The sequence below is a fragment of the Nipponia nippon genome, unplaced genomic scaffold (assembly GCF_047370975.1).
Source record: "Nipponia nippon isolate SJK-2023a ecotype South Korea unplaced genomic scaffold, ASM4737097v1 scaffold_2, whole genome shotgun sequence".
In the NCBI taxonomy this organism is placed as follows: domain Eukaryota; kingdom Metazoa; phylum Chordata; class Aves; order Pelecaniformes; family Threskiornithidae; genus Nipponia; species Nipponia nippon.
This window is the reverse complement of record NW_028262336.1, coordinates 92138694-92155485: the sequence shown is the minus strand read 5'-3', so window position 1 is coordinate 92155485 and position 16792 is coordinate 92138694.

Genomic DNA, 16792 nt, shown 5'->3' with positions numbered 1-16792 from the left:
ATCTACCAGTCTAGTTCTTCATAGTACTGTAGCTCTTAATCTGAGTTTGCCACTCTCATTCACTCTTTTTAATCTGTATTGCAAATGAGAAGATAAAGTAGTTTAAATTGCCAATTATTTTGTTTATTTGTGTTTCCTCTTAAGTACTTTATACCAAGCACGCTTGTGAGAATAATTGCTAAGTTGTATGTACTTCCTTAGTCTCGCAAGATAACTAAGCTGAATGATTCCCTTTATGTGGATAAATTTCAGCTAATGGAACCCCAGCAAAAGGATTCATTATAATCATAATTAAGACACAATATCTTTCTAAAGAAAAATAATTTAAAAAAACCCAAAAACAAACCAAGAAAAAATCCAGTTTAAGGAGAGAAATTAAATAATTAATGTATTGTCATAAAATAGCTCTGCACTCATTTCGTTTCCTGTGTTTGCTACCAACTGATTTCCGAGTAGCTACCAGTAAAGTTCACATCAATGCAAGTAATTTGTATTCAACATCAAGGGCAGTGTTAGAAACTGCAGCTATGATACCTTGTCAAAGAACTGACTGAGACATGAATTAATAGAGAGAGATATGTAAAAAATACCTGGACAATGACTATTCACTAGTACAACCAAGAATGCCCAATACATTATAGACAAAAAAATCCTGCCAAAGAGTCGTACTATTGGATAGAAATGGTAGACAGGAGGGATATGTGTTTTATTTTTTTATCTATCCATCCATCCATCCATCCATCCATCCATCCATCCATCCATTTTAGTATATATATTTACATTTATATAAATCTATCCTATTGTAATTCTCTACTTTTCAAAGTGTGTATATAATAGTAAAACATAAATATTCTGCTATTAATCTTGTTTTCAAAGTTCATGATTCTATTCATTTGCACAAACAACTATGACCCTGTTTTCATCCAATTTGTAGAATAGAAAAGTTATGCCTAAAGTGTTTCTGAGATCTGTCTTATATTCTAAGATTTCTGACTCCTGTCTGATGCTTTTTATCAGGAAGGACTCTGAATCTCTTTGGAGTTGTTAACTAATAGTAAAAGAATTACAGTAGAATTCAGATGTCTTCCAGTGATGAAATACTGCTTGCATCAAAACCAACACTTTAACCTTACTCTAAAGGGGACAGAAATCAAGGCTATAAACACAAAATGTGATACAAAATGTGCAACAATACCCAACATTTTGGCTTCTAGCATTTAATACACAGCAAGAACAATTTTTTTTTCTTTTTTATAATTCTTGAAGCGAGGACCTAGTAAATGTTCAAAACAGTGCTCTGGAGAGTCATGGTCTCTTTTGCATAATTCTTGTCCTTACCAAACCCAAACTATTTATTTTTGATTCACAGAATACCTTCAGAAGAAGAAATAGGTTGAAGAAGAACCTATTTCAACACTATTCAAGAAGAATACTGTTCAAGGTAGAGAACTGTTTTGTCCTGTGAGAAATGTGGAACAAGTCATTTCAGCGAAAGGTCTGGATTTGGGCTTCCTACGTCTGAGGCAACAGCTTTATAATTATGAGGATGTTAAAAGGCTTTCCAGAGTTTTACCTATGCTAGTAATAATGAACACAGGTAGCTGAACAGAGATAGTGTTACCATTTCCTAGCTCTTCAGTAGGAATGAAATCTAATTCTGAGTTAGTAGTTTTGGTTTCAGCTACAAAAATGTAAAAAGAGAAGGAATTTCTTGCACGGTTTGTAATTTTAGCTAATGCCTTAGTAAGTAATTCTTTTTCTTGGCTTCTAGTAAAACTTCTGTTGACATTAAGGAGTTAATTTAACAAACAACATTTCTTTAAGTGTATACTTAAATCCATCTAGGTATATTTTTCTGTTATTTCCAATATAACAATAGGCTTATCAACAACGATCTCCATATGACCCATTGTTAGTACAACTGTAATGAATAGCAAAATGGAGAAGGGCAGGGAAGGGCAGGGAAGGGCAGGGAAGGGCAGGGAAGGGAAGGGAAGGGAAGGGAAGGGAAGGGAAGGGAAGGGAAGGGAAGGGAAGGGAAGGGAAGGGAAAACATGACAGTATTATTTGTGGATTTAGTTCTGTTAATGTCTTACATGCAAAAAGTGAGGTAAAAGAGCATTCAACCTGGGTTTTATTCATGTAAATTGTATCTAATTACTGTCTCTTTATGAGTCACAGAAGTTGAGTGACATAAAATAATATTAGAGTTGTTTTTCTCCTCAAAACATTTTCAGTTACACGGTGTCTTCTAATGGGCAAGCAACTGTCCTTCAACACATCTAAGGAGTCACTTCAGATACTTCTTTGTCATACCCATAGTGCGTAGCAATGAATGTTATAATCCATAAAAGTCTTATTAATTGTAAGTTCATTCGATGAAACGTAAGATTCTTACTGGCTTTTGTCAGCATAAAACATTCGATAAATCTACAACATTCTTCACCTTTTAATTACTGTTTATTGAAAACGATTTCTTAAAAAAAATGTGTTACATAAATCAACCTTTAATCTGTCATAGACTAAACACTGGCACTGAGCACAAAACATTGATTATATTTAGTCATATAACCTTGAAGACTGAAATTAAATCATATTCTGACAGTTGTTCAGAGTACTTAAATCAGTTATTGTTGATTCCTCTTATTAATTATTCACGGGATCTTAGGCACCACTTAGATATTCATTGAAATAATAAAAAAAATGTTGGAGATTTCCTAGGAGGCTATCTTCTCTTCTTCCCCCTTACTCCTCTTAAATGAAAAATCCAACTTTCATTGTTTGTTGTTCCCTTGTATTGTAAGTTTGACTCATTCAGTCCAGTAACAGAAACCAGTTAAACAGGTTAGTAGTCACTGGTCACAATGTTGATATATTTACTCTCAGAGTTGTTGTGCTTGTTCTCAGAGTTGTGTTATGTAGCACCTTACTTGCTGTATATGTTCCATGTTGTGCTGTTCATCATTTCTGCGCGTTATAATTTTGCTGTACTCTGTAACACTGGTTTATGACATGATAAAATCAATGGTCATGAGAATAATCTGGTATTTGTACTCAACACCTATCATGTTTGTACTCAACAACTTACTGTCATTTCCGTACTTTGGGAACCATCTCTCTGAAACACTTAATAATTAATAATGGGCACATGAGACCCACAGGAGTGTAAGGCTCTAGTGGACACCAATGCACAGTGGGGTTGAAGAGCAATGGGTGCCAATCGCTACCAAAACAGTGCACCAGTGGCAATATTGCACCAACCAAGACTCCCTGATTCCCATCCATAAGCTGATTCATCGACTGGAGAGCCAAGGAGTGATCAGCAAGACTTGCTCACCCTTTAACAGTTCATATGGCCAGTGCGAAAGCCTAATGGAGAGTGGAGGCTAACAGTAGACTATCGTGGCCTGAATGAAGTCATGCTACTGCTGAGTTCTGCTGTGCAAGACACACTAGACCTTCAATATGAACTGAAGTCAAAGGCAGCCAAATAGTATGCTACAATTGATATTGCTAAGGCGTTTTCCTCAATCCCTTTGGAAGAAGAGTGCAGGCCACAGTTTCCTTTCACTTGGAGGGGTATCCAAGTGAATCGACTGCCCCACAGGTGGAAACACAGCCCTACCATGTGCCATGGACTCATCCAGGCTGCACTGGAACAGAGTGAGGCTCTGGAACACCTGCAATACACTGATGACATCATCATGTGGGGCAACACAATGGAAGAATTTTTTGAGAAAGGGAAGAAAATAGTCCAAATCCTTCTGAAAGTTGGCTTTGCCATAAAACAAAGTAAGGTCAAAGCACCTGCATAGGAGATCCAATTTTAAGGAATAAAATGGCAAGATGGATGTCATCAGATCCCAATCAACAAAATAACAGCTGTATCTCCAGGAACTAGCAAAAAGGAAACACAAGCTTTCTTAGGCATTGTGGGTTTATGGAGAATGCATCTTCCAAGTTACAGTCTTATTGCAAGCCCTCTCTATCAAGTGACCCAGAAGAACAATTTTAAATGGGGCCCTGTGCAACGATAAGCCTTTGAACAAGTTAAATGGAAGATAGTTCATGCAGTAGTCCTTGGGCCAGTCTGGGCACGACAAGTTGTAAGAAATGTGCTCTACACTGCAGCTGGGGAGAATGGCCTTACCTGGAGCCTCTGGCAGAAAGCACCAGGGCAGACTCAAGGTCGATCCGTAGGGTTTTGGAGTCGGGGATACAGAGGGTCTGAGGCCTGCTATACTCCAATTGAAAAAGAGATATTGGCAGCATATGAAGGAATTTGAGCAGCTTTGGAAGTGGCTGGTGCTGAAGCACAGCTCGTCCTGGCACACTGACTGCCAGTGCTGGGCTGGATGTTCAAAGGGAGGATCCCCTGTACACATCATGCAACTGATGCTACATGTAGTAAGTGGGTCATACTGATCACACAACAGGCTCGAATAGGAAACCCCAGTCGCCCAGGAATCTTGGAATTGATCATGGACTGGCTAGAAGGCAAAGATTTTGGAATATCACCAGAGGAGGGGGTGATGTGTGCTGAGGAGGCCCCACTGTATCATGAACTCTCAGAGTCCCTCGCAGCTCCTCCAGCTGCAAGAACTAACACAGCCACCCAAACAGAGCCTTCGAGGGAACATGTAGCCGTCCAGGTCCTGGGTTGCAGGGAGTGCCCGAGTTTTAGGTCAGTATGTGATGACAGCAGTGAGCTCGCCTGTGGGAGCTGTGCTCAAGTAAAGGAGCTGCTCAGCCTGGTGACGGATCTTCGAGAGGAGGTGTCCAGGCTGAGGAGTATCAGGGAGTCAGAGAAGGAGACTGACTGGTGGAATTGTACTCTATCATGCCTGAGACAGATGCACCAGCCAGCTGCAGCACAAGAGGCAAAGGACCCCCTACCCTCTCACCACCAAGCAGAAGGAGGAGACCCAGGTGACGGGCAAGAATGGAAGCAGGTTACTGCTCAGGGCAGCAGGCGAATCTGCTCTCAGCCTGACTCACCTTCCCAGGTGCCCGTACACAACAGGTATGAGGCCCTGAGCTCGGATGGGTAGACAAGCGATGATGCAGACGCAGGTCCTTCTGGGATGGAGGGATCGTTTAGGCAGCCTCCCCCCCACACATCACAACCACCCCTGTCAAGAAAAAAAGAAGGGTAGTTGCCATAGGTGACTCCCTTCTGAGGGGAACAGAGGGTCCCATAGGCCGACCGGACCCAACCCACAGGGAAGTCTGCTGCCTCCCCGGGGCAAGGATAAGAGACATCACTAGAAAACTCGCCAGCCTGATAAGGTCCTCAGACTACTACCCGCTATTGTTTCTCCATATCGGCAGCGAAGAGATAACGAAGAAAAATCCTAAGGCAATCAAAAGGGATTTCAGAGCCTTGGGGGGTTCGTTGAAGGATCAGGTGTTCAGGTGGTGTTCTCTTCAATCTTTCTGGTAGCAGGGAAGAACAATGAATGGAACAGGCAGACCCAGATAATGAACACGTGGCTACGAGGCTGGTGTCATCAGCAGAACTTTGGGTTCTTCGATCATTCAACGGTCTATTCATCCCCAGGCCTAATGACATCCGATGGGATGCACCTCTCTCAGAAGGGGAAAAGGGTTTTTGCCCAGGAGCTAGCAGGGCTGATTGATAGAGCTTTAAACTAGATTGGAAGGGAGAAAGGGACAATACCTGGCTAGTCAGCGATGAGCAACGGGATGGCACGCCAAAGTTTGAGGAGCTGAGTGCTAGTGAGATTCCTCAGGCTGCTCCACGAGGCAACAGGCACAATGAACGGCACTTGAAGTGTTTTTACACAAATGCACGCAGCCTGAGGAACAAGCAAGAGGAGCTAGATGCCTTGGCCCAGTCCCAGAGATACGATGTCATAGGCATAAGTGAAGCCTGGTGGGATGAGTCCTGTGACTGGTGTGCCATGATGGATGGTTACAGGCTCTTCAGGAGGGATAGGCAGGGCAGGCGAGGCAGCGGGGTGGCATTGTATGTAGTGGAGGGGCTGGAATGCATGGAGGTAGCAGCTGTTGATGGCACAGTTGAGAGGCACAGGTAAGGATTAAGGCACGGACAAATAAAGCGGATGTCGTTGTGGGAGTCTACTATAAGGCCTCCCAGCCAGGATGACGACACGGATGAGTTATTCTTTAAGGAACTAAGGGATGCTTCCAAGTCATCTGCCCTTGTCCTTATGGGGGACTTCAACTTGCCAGATGTCAACTGGGAATACCACACAGCTAGTACAAGCAGGTCCAGAAGACTCTTAAAGCATCTGCATGATACCTTCTTGACACAAGTACTAAGAGAACCAACCAGGAAAGGTGCCTTCCTTGACTTGCTGCTTACTAACAGAGAGGGTCTTGTGGGTGACATGGCAATTGGTGGCTGCCTTGGCCACAGCGACCATGAAGCAATCAAGTCTACAATCCTGCCAGCAGGACCTCAGCTCTGGATATGAGGACAGCTGACTTCAGGCTGCTCAGGGAACTGCTTCGTAAGGTCCCATGGGAAAAAGCTTTTGAAGGTGCCGGGGTCCATCAGTGCTGGTCACTTCTGAAGTACCAGCTCCGAAGAGCACAGGAGCAGGCAATTCCAAAATGTCGGAAGTCAAGCAGGTGAGGTAGAAGGCCGGCTTGGCTGAGTAGGGATCTTGTGCTAGAACTAAGACAAAAAAAGAAAGTGTACGGCCAGTGGAAGCAAGGTCAGGTGACATGGGAGGACTAAAGGGATGCTGTTTGCCACTGCAAGGAGGAAATATGCGTGGCCAAAGCTCAACTAGAGCTGAAGCTGGCCAACACTGTGAAGGACAATAGAAAGGGTTTTCTTTAAATATATAAATAGCAAAAGGCAAGCAAGAAATAACATTGGCCCATTACTTGACGAGCATGTCACCTCACAAACAGGGATATAGACAAAGCAGAGATGTTTAATGCTTTCTTCGCCTCAGTCTTCAACACCGATGATGGGCTCTGGGACCCCCAGAGCCCTGGGCTAGAGAACCATGACTGCGAGAACGACAAACTCCCAACCAACCCCAAACTTGTGCGGGATTTGCTGCTCCAGCTGGATCCCTATAAGTCAATGGGACCCAATGGGATTCATCCCAGGGTACTGGAAGAGCTGGCTGATGTCATAGCGAGAGCTCTCTCAATGATTTTTCAATGCTCTTAGGAATCTGGGGAGATCCCAGTTGACTGGAAGCTGGCAAACGTTGTCCCAATCTTCAAGAAGGGCAACAGGGATGACGCTGGTAACTACAGGCCTGTCAGTCTCACCTCTGTGCCTGGCAAAATCATGGAGAAGATTATTCCGGGAGTTATTGAAAAACACCTGAAAGGCAACACAGTCATTGGTCCCAGCCAGCACAGATTCACGAGGGGAAAGTCCTGCTTGACTAACTTGATTTCCTTCTATGGCAAGATGACCCACCTAGCTGACCAAGGGAAGCCAGTCAATGTAATCTTTTTGGACTTCAGTAAAGCCTTCGATACTGTCTCTCACAGTATCCTCCTGGGCAAAATGTCCAGCATACAGCTGGATAAACACATAATGCAATGGGTGGGCAATTGGCTGACGAGTCGGGCTCAAAGGGTTATAGTAAATGGGGTTACATCGGGCTGGCGACCAGTCACGAGCAGGGTTCCGCAGGGATCCATCTTGGGGCCAGTGCTCCTCAATATCTTCATAAATGACTTGGATGCAGGACTTGAAGGTTTGCTATCAAAGTTTGCCGATGACACAAAACTGGGAGGGGCCGTTGACACTCTCGAGGACAGAGAGGCCCTGCACAGAGATCTGGACAAACTAGAGAGCTGGGCAGTCACCAACCATATGAAGTTTAACAAGGGCAAGTGTCGGATTTTGCGCCTGGGACATGGCAACCCATAAGGATGAATTATTTCTAGCTCGGTGGACCCATGACACCTCAGGCCATCAAGGAAGGGATGCAACATATAGATGGGGTCGTGATCAAGGGGTGGACTTGACCATGGACAGTATTGCACAGGTTATCCATGATGTGAAACATGCACTGAAATCAAGAAAGCCAAGCAGTTCAAGCCTCTCTGGTATGGAGGATGATGGCTGAAATATAAATATGGGGAGGCCTGGAAGACTGATTATATCACACTTCCACAAAACTCGCCAACTCAAGCACCATGTGCTTACAATGGTGGAATAAACCACCAGATGCCTGGAAACATATCCCGTGCCCCATGCTACTGCCCAGAACACTATCCTGGGCCTTGAAAAACAAGTCTTATGCTGACATGGCACCCCAGAAAGAACTGAGTCAGACATCAGGACTCATTTCCCCAACAACCTCATAGACACCTGAGTCAAAGAGCATGGCATTGAGTGGGTATATCACATCCCCTATCATGCACCAGCCTCTGGGAAAATCGAATGATACAATGGACTGCTAAAGACTACACTGACAGCAATGGGTGGTGGGACATTCAAACTTTGGGATACACATTTAGCAAAAGCCACCTGGTTAGTCAACATTAGGGGATCTGCCAATCAAGCTGGCTCTATCCAATAAGAAGTTTTACATACTGTAGAGGGGGATAAAGTCCCTGTAGTGCACATAAAAAATATGCGGGGAAGACAGTCTGGGTTATTCCTGCCTTGGGCAAAGGCAAACCCATTTGTGGGATTGCTTTTGCTCAAGGACCTGGGTGCACTTGGTGGGTGATGCAGGAGGATGGGGAAATCCGATGTGTACCTCAAGGTGATTTGATTTTGGGTGAGAATAGCCAATGATTTGAACTGTGTGATGTTAATTGCTATATAATGCTGTATGTCATCACTGCTATCATATGCATTAACAACAGTATTACAGTAAGAATCACCCAGATTAATGAAGGATGAACTTTGATGAAACTGAGCAAAGTGCAGTGCTGATAGAACCAGACAAGCACGGCATTGATGGAACCAGAACTTTCTGCAGCATGCAACTATCAAACATCACACACCATCTCTCCTGCCTTGAAAGATTATTATGACAGATGGAGCCCAACGTCATAGACTAAATGAACTCAATGGACATTTTAGAGGGATGTCCCGTAGACTTAGGGAATGATATCTGTGTGTGTATATCAAAAGACAGGAAAGGTTGTGGTGATTAATCGGGATGTATTGGAAAGTGTGGGACCTGGGCATGACGTAGATAGTATGGAATAAGGGGTGGATACTGTCCTGGTTTTGGCTGGGACAGAGTTAATTTTCTTCTTAGTAGCTGGTATAGTGCTGTGTTTTGGATTTAGCATGAGAATAATGTTGATAACACACTGATGTTTTAGTTGTTGCTGTGCAGTGCTTACACAAATTCAAGGACCTTTCAGCTTCTCATACTACCCTACTGGCGACGAGGCTGGAGGTGCACAAGAAGCTGGGAGGGGACACAGCCAGGACAGCTGACCCAAACTGGACAAAGGGATATTCCATTCCATATGATGTCATGCTGAACACAAAAGCATGGGGGGAGTTGGCCAGGGGAGCGTGGCTGCTGCTTGAGAACTGGCTGGGCATTGGTCACCGGGTGGTGAGCAATTGCACTGTACATCACTTGTTTTGTGTATTCTTTTATCATTTATATTATTTTCCCTTCCTTTTCTGTCCTATTAAATTGTCTTTATCTCAACCCACCAGTCTTACCTTTTTTCCGATTCTCTCCCCCATCCCACTCGGGGGAATGAGCGAACAGCTGTGTGGTGTTTAGCTGCCTGCCAGGTTAAACCACAACATATATGAAGAAGAAAAGACCTGCTTGTGCCAATACTCTATTACATTATTAATCTTGGCCAAAAACAGTGACCAGGATTCAGGGTCAATGTTCTGGTACCCCTCTCTGGAATATTATGTGGTATGGTGTACATTTCACACAAGGATAGTATCAAGGCGATCAAACTGGAAAGAAATGAAGAGTAGCAACACATTGTCAATTACAGTCTTGTGAGCTGCTGTCCAGCTTGGCTGCATACTGTTTGATCTCGTCTCATGAGCAGTGTCCTTGGTTTAGTCTTTTTCACTGACCCATGTCTCTGAAAAACAGCTATCCCAGTGATCTATAAACTTGTGCCCCAACTCCTACTGTTCACACTTGGCACAATTGCACAGTCAAAGGCATCTGGCCTGATGTTTTGCCTTAAAAGGATTCAAACATTGTTTGAATAAAAGAAATTAAATCAATGATCTGTAGAAGGACTGGTTACACACCCTGGAAGGCTGTAATTGCCTAAATGGATTGACTAAAGAAGAAAATGACAAGCGTTTAATCCCTAATGGTCTTTGAATTAACAAAGTCTTGACAAGAGTATTAAAAATAAACCCTAACTTTTAAAAAATATATACTCTTGATGATCCTTAATTCTTATACCTCAGAGCTCTCTAGAATAGAAGTCAAAGCTTATATCCCATTTTAAAGGCCGCAGAAAGGGTAACAAGAGACTGAAGATAAAAAGTGATGCAATCTGGTGAGATTTTAAAAAGGAAAATCATTTATGATCTAATACATTATAATGATATCTTTACTATTTGTGCTATGTTGATAAATAGATGAACCTAAACTCTATAGGAATATTCCTCTGTCTTTGTACTCCAGACTTTTTTTATTTGGTTGATTGCTTGCTTGGTTAATTTTAGACATGTTTAGCAGTACTTAAATAAGATCTTAAAAATGCTGTGTTTCCTCCCCCCTGCCCTCAAACAGCAAATTGAGTTTTGAATAAACAGTTCAGATTATTTCTATAAAACCCTGTTTTCTTGCTTGGGGTCTTGCTTATTCTTTAGTCATCAAAGTTAATGTTGGTGCACCTTCATCACTCTCAGCTGCGCTTTATGTATGTCAAAAGCCACTTTTGATGGGAGGTAGCTTTATGATAGCTATAATGCCTCTCCATAAAAAAGGAGATCTATTCTGACTAACTTCAGCATCTGACTTCCTCTTAAATAGTTGGCATCTTGGGTGAGATTCATTTAATCCCTGGAATGTCACATTAGAATCTTCCCTAGCCAACAGAAAGAATAAGTGTCTCAGGATGGCAATTTATCTCAGTTGAAATGAATACCCTAAATAGATCAGATGAAGTAGCCTCTGGAGAGGACTATAAAGCAATTCTATGGTGATATTTGAGACCACAGATCTAGATATCTATGTTTTAGAGCTAGCTGTCTTTTAGATGTTTGAGGTTTGTTGATAAAACTTTCACCTCTGCTATTTTTACCTCTTAATAGATGCTTAAAATGAGACACTCATTTTAAGTATTTTCACTGTGAAGGTCTTCAGAAGTACTCATTTTCATTGACTACATAGGGAATGCAGGCACTTACTTTCAGAAAATGCATTTATTCTACCTGATATAATTAAGTTGTCTCTCAAGAATATAAGTATCATTTTTCCTCTGTGCATGTGTGTGCACGTGTGTTTTTTGCATGTGTGCTTGAAGAGAAGGTGACTAATACATTCAGTATTTGATTTTATCTTCAATAACATGTAATAAAAATTAATCACAATGAAATATAACTATTAATTTTCACTAAATATGGAAGCCCTATATAATCAGTATTTTTCTATTAGTTTGCAAAAATCAAATTTATCATTAAGAGTAACTTACAAGATTATCAGTGAAATAAATAGTGTAAATTCCTATGACTGTATTTGGCAGTACTTCACAGCTGTTGTGTTTTTCTTCCCCTAAGACACGTAGAACAATGAATTATCAGCCTATTGTTTTTCATTAAGCCAAAGCGGGGGGTGTGCGTGGGGGGGAAGTCAGGAAAGTATATTTTGAGGTAGAGTCTGGTTTACATTGCAAATGATAGTTAAAGAAAGGAAATAGTTTCAAGAATATTGAAAGATACTGTGAATGGTCAAGATAGTTTGTACTTGGATACGCAAAGGAGGAGAAAGACTTAGGAACCTGGAAAGTGAATCTGCAGTATCAGTAATAATACTAAAAAGACTTATTTCAGAGGTTATTGAATTCAGGGGTAACCTCAATGTGCTTCCATAAAGTAACTGAATTCAAAATTCAGTCTTTCCTCCTCTTATAATCTTGAAGCCTCTACTCTGAAATTTAGTTGATTTCTTTTGCATGATTATTGAAACTTAATATTTTCCGACAGCATCTTAAATGGTACTGAATATTTGGTTTAAATTACGAGAAACTAAGTATGTTATTTCATGAATACAGAATTATTTTGATAAGGAACTTAACATTTTTGTCGAACAACTGTGAAGTATGAATAATGAAAATAAAAGATGAAATACATTTGCTACAAATAATATAATTCATAATTTAGTTATACATTGTAACACTAAAATCACAGTACTCATGTTAGCTGAATATGGCACATCAGGAGTCCACAAAGTAGAAAAGTACTAATATTTCATTTTACCAAAGGAAATCTAAAGATTCAGAGAGACTGTTATGCCCCATGCAATGCTCCAGATCAAATGAATAGTACATTCTTTAAAGTCACACAGGAAACTGGCACATATTCAGTACATTTTATAACCAGTAGCCTGTGACATAGAAGATAATATGTATAATTGCTGGACTAGCGTTTTAATCAGGTCGCTAATATACAAAACAGGGGTGCCATTTCCTTCTCCAGTTATGTATTTGAGCAAAAATAATTTTGAATGATGGACTATTTACTGAACTCAATAAAGTCACATTAATTATAAGTTCCAAGGCTGTTTCTAGCACATTGGATCAAAAAGACTTGAGATCAGAGACCACGAATCCAAATAGTCATAACGAAATGATAGGTGCTGAACTGCTCACCTCTCCCAAAGCACTGACAAGTCTTGGTCTTCCCTAGCACTTCAGAAACAATGTACTTCTCATAATACAGTTATGGTGGGGTCAACTCCAGATTCAGACATCAAATTTAGGTGTCTGTTAGGTGTGTTAGCTATGTAATCTCACAGTGCAGCCAAGGAAGACATTTGCAATCAATAAAACCAAAGGAGTTCAGAAACTGATTGTTGTCATTGTAAATGATACAACTAAATTTTGTCAGCTGACTAACTCTCTAGTCTCCACCTGCTGCAAAGACTAGACACAGTTGACTGGAGAGGGAGCATAGACTTCAGTATTAGAAGCAATCCACATTGCAGATACCTGGTTACATATATCTTTGTCTGTATAAGCATCTAATATAACTTTAGGCACTGTGGGAAAACTTTTTTGGCTTCCAGATTTTAGCCCAAAAGACACCGATGACCATAAATCCAGTGAATATGCCTATACGAAGTTTGTAGGTATCCTAGGACACAGAAATGGCACTAAGTTACTATACTGAGGTAACTAAATCTCACAAATGGTGTTTGAATGTAGGTACGGATCTCAGTCCCACCAGAAATACCTAAAGAACTTTTTTTTTTGAGAAAAAGCCAGTGGAGCCTGTACCACTTTTCAGCATGTTAAAGATTTAGATATTGGTCCCTTGGATTTAGATTATTATATTATGCTTAAAATACCACTGGCTTTCACCAGAATTTTTTTCTGAGTCCATCTTTGATATCTTACTTTGCTGTTGTACATCCTAACCCAGCATGCCAGCTGCCATGGAGAGCACTGTCTGACTGAAGTCCCTTTTGTCTACAGAAATCTCAAATATGCACTTTACAAAGACAAGACATTTGTGCCCTCTTGGACCTCCAGAGGTTTGGCTGGACAATGCCGTAAAACTATATTTAGTAGGTCTACTGTCTTTCTCTTAGAGTCACTATTTGCTGCTTCTTTATTACTACCTACAGCATCCTACAATGAGAATTATATACACTGAAGCATACTTCTTTGTTGTTTTAGATTATTGGCAGTCTTTTATTTTTCCGAACAATTTCACATTTTTGAAAAAGCACTGTGACATTCTACAATTTTAGTTTACATGATATAAAGATTCTCTGCTCTCTTCTTATGATAGCTGATATTGAACATGACAGATTGAAAAACCATATCTATTTTTAGGGAGAATTTCCAAAAGTGTTTGTGAAAGGGAAGGTAAGCAGGTGAACCTTATTTGTATTGTACTGTAACATATAATTTATTAGTAAGTATTTTCTGTATTGGCTACTCTGGCAGTTCAAATGATTCTCTAAATTCTGAAAAATGTAGTTTTCTTTTTAACGTCTTTAACTCCAGCTTTCTGTCTACAAACCTATAAAATGTGAAGGCTATATCATGTCAGCATTTTGGACAGGCATATAAAAGCTATTGAAATCAATTGGCATTTTACAGAAAAATCAGTTGTAGGACAATGGAAGTTAGTGCATATTAAATGCACTATATGAATTTATATGACAATAGCTACTCTTCACTGATTATCTATAGATCTTTGAAATCAGAATAAACTCTCACAAAAGCACGGGCCAAAGCACATGCCAAAGTCTGTATTCAAAAAAGAGCATTATTTAGTTAGGTTCTCACATTCATTTAGGATCCTAAATGTGCTTTAGGTTGGTAAATGAGTTTCTAGGCTGTGATAAAATCTACACAGTAGCTTAATGTTTGCATATGACTGAAGTAGCATGGTCTTGAGATCCCAGATTTGGTCCACACCATGCATCCACGCTCCTCCTCTCATGGAGTTTCTTTAGTTTGAAGTGGCACACAAGTCAAACAGCATAGAAGTAAATAAGGACACTTATCCTGTGATTAAATATGTATAATACACCATACGAAAAAAGCAGATCCATATTAAAGTCTAAAGATTTCAGTACTGAAAATATCAGAATAGTCGCTTCCTAAAACTTTAGTCACTTTCTAAAACTTTGTTTAGAAGTGACAGTTAAAATGTGAAACCTGTAACTGACTGTGGGAAGCTAAGCAGGAGAACTCTGAACTCCTTTTGGCACTTAAATCTCATACATTTGAATATACACTGAAAAGGGTTAGGATATTTAGGACAGACATTTAGTTCAGCTAAACTGAGAGCTGTTAAGTGTCATGATTCAGCCATGGAAGGTTATGTGGAGACTCTGAATGATTGTCCAGGCAAAGTGAAATGGAGTTTAAATCACTGGGAAGCAAAAGCAGACTGCTCAGACAGGGTGTCGTGGTTTAACCCCATCTGGCAACTAAGCACCACACAGCTGCTCACTCACTCCCCCACAAAGGGATGGGGGAGATAGATAGTCAGAAGAGTGAAAATGAGAAAACTCATGGGTTGAGATAAAGACAGTTTAATAGGTAAAACAAAAGCCAAACACACAAACAAAGCAAAACAAGGAATTCGTTCACTACCTCTCATTGGCAGGCAGGTGTTCAGTCATCTCCCGAAAAGCAGGGCTCCATCACATATAATGGTTACTTGGGAAGACAAAACGCTGTAACTCCAAACATCCCACCCTTCCTTCTTCTTCCCCCAGCTTTGTATGCTGAGCATGGCATCATATGGCATAGAATAGCCCTTTGGTCAGTTGGGGTCAGCTGTGCCAGCTGTGTCCCCTCCCAACTTCTTGTGCACCCCCAGCCTACTCACTGGTGGGGTGGTGTGAGAGGGAGAAAAGGCTTTGACTCTGCATAAACACTGCTCAGCAGTAACAAAAACATCCCTGTATTATCAACACTTTTTCCAGCACATATCCAAAACAGCCCCATACTAGCTACTATGAAGAAAATTAACTTTACCCCAGCCAAAACCAGCACACAGGGAAGGGCTGATTTCACCTGGGATGTAGCAGCTGCTTCCTTTTGGGGTTTGTTTGCCATGTCTCATCTGTTTAGGTCAAGAGTATGCTGCTGCTTCTCTCTTCTTAGGAAAACATGGGTGGCTTAATCTAAATTTTTCAGCTGCTCACAGGAAGCGAGTGGGAGAGGATTACTCATGTAATCAGCAAAATTGTCAAGAAAAAAACTGAATACTGTTGTGTCAGAGTTAAGATGAAACTGATATAGTGCAGAGACTAAATGGACTCAAATACCAAAATGCTTTAATCACAGAAATATACACAATTTTACTAATTACATGACTTTCCTGTCCCTTGAGGAATAATGGCTCTCTCCAGGAGGAAGGTCAGGCAGCTCAGTGCAGTGGTCACAGTTGTGCAGTACACCGTCCTGGGACTGAGTCATGGCACCCTCTGGATGTCACTTCGTTGCCCTCTTCTGCAGCCCTGTCAGTTCTGCCTCAGATCCAACAGTACCTCTCAGAGCTACTCCCCATGTGTCTCACCAAGACCCTCTCCCCCAAATATCTCCCCAAGAGTCTTTGATTATGTGATTTTCTTTATCCCTGGAATAAAATCCTATCTCACCTGAGTCAGAGTCTTCAATTAAAATCTTAATTTCACTCTGCCGAGCCATAATGTTCTGCTTTATTACTGACTAACTATGCCTGTCCGCAGCTGAAGGTACATGTCATTCTTTGTGACATTTTAAATTATCTTCTTTTTTCAGAGCTGGATAGAAAACTGAGGGTCAAATCTAGTTGAAAGCTGCTATGGCAGCCCAGTGTGGTTTGAGGATTCAGTCTCATTTTCTGCTTTCAACATATTGATGATTTTTTCCCACTTAATTTCAGTTATTTTAATAATTCTAGGATTCAAGAAATAGATTAGCATTTCAACTCTGCCAAATAATGGAAGAGGAATAAACTGTAGCTGCCATTGCATTTCATATTTCAAAATAAATTTCATAATCTAAATGAGAATTACTTACAATGTCTCTTATTCCATAACTAGTGCTGTTTAATTCATCTTAAAATTGTATCCTATATCACGGTGTGACTCATTGCAAACAAGGAGAAAGTTAGAAGTTCTGGGTGTTTTTTTTTGTA